Raw genomic sequence first — 1,232 nt, forward strand, 5'->3', positions numbered from 1 at the left:
CTTTGGTGGGGCATTCAAAGGCATCTTCTCCTTCTCTCTAGCATTTAAGGTACTAGCTATTTGCCCTACTTGGCTTTCTAGCTTAGCAATGGATTGAGAATGAGAATGAAGCAATTGAGTGTTCGCCACTAGAGTGCCTAGAGCGGTCAAAACTTTTTCTTCAAAGGCAGGACTCTTAGAGTTTCCTTGGGAATATGATGGTTGATTAAGAAAATGAGAATTAGAAAATTGATTGCCATGTGATTGAAATGATGATGATTTAAAACCTTGGAAACCTTGGCCTTGCATTGGTGGCGGAACATATTTCCCTTGAAAACCACCTTGGGGAGGGTTTTGAGCCTTCCCTTTGGCTTTTCCAAGAAAAGTTTGGATGGTTCCTCAAACTTGAATTGTAATGAGTGCCATAGGGATTATTCCCTTGATTAACAAATGTAGAATTGACTTGCTCATAGGGCTCACTTTGCACATATCCATGGGACAATTAGAAGTAGAATGCAAGACACTTGAACAAGTCATGCAAGACTCATTAGAGCACGATGATGAATATGAGTAGGGGAAGAAGATACTTGATTCGCTGAATTTTGGTTGATCAAAAATTAATTAAACCTTTGAGACAAGGATTTCATCTCGGCGGCTATGTCATTAGAGTTGTCAACTTGATACAAGCTGACATTCTTCCTTCCACCTAGGTTTCTTCCATTTTTAGAAGATAAGGACCTATGCATAGAATTTTCACTCATACTTTCATACAATTGCCACACATCATTTTCATGCTTGTTAAGATAAGAACCACCCATAGATGCATCAACTATACCCTTGTGATTATCCAGTAAACTTTTAAAGAAATATTGGACTAGTTGCCACTTCGGTATGTCATGATGAGGGCATTTTCTAAGCAAATCATTAAATCTTTCCTATGCCTCATGAAACATTTCCCCATCCCCTTGAGAAATTCTCTAATTGAAGTTCTCATAGCATTGGTCGTAGAAACCGGATAGTACTTTTTCAAGAACTCTTGTTGCATTTTCGCCCAATAAGTTATCGAAAAAGGCCTAAGATTGTTGAACCAATATTTTGCCTTGTCTTTAAGGGTGAAAGGAAAAAGTTTAAGTCTTAAAACTTCCTCCGGCATGTCCATGTATTTCACGGTGGAACACACTTTAAGAAACTCATCCAAATGCTTATAAGGTTCTTCACTTGGAAGTCCATGATAGTTTGGAAGCATTTGAATA

General features: G+C 38.1%; 1 pseudogene; it reads left to right on the plus strand.

Moving 5' to 3' along the window:
- The first annotated feature begins 870 nt into the window (after window positions 1-870).
- LOC132305632 (small nucleolar RNA R71) lies at window positions 871-968 on the plus strand (annotated as a pseudogene).
- The last annotated feature ends 264 nt before the right edge of the window (window positions 969-1,232 follow it).

Source organism: Cornus florida, unplaced genomic scaffold (assembly GCF_030987335.1).
Source record: "Cornus florida cultivar Cherokee Brave unplaced genomic scaffold, ASM3098733v1 CherokeeBrave_3.0.0_Hap2_Chr04, whole genome shotgun sequence".
NCBI classification, from domain to species: domain Eukaryota; kingdom Viridiplantae; phylum Streptophyta; class Magnoliopsida; order Cornales; family Cornaceae; genus Cornus; species Cornus florida.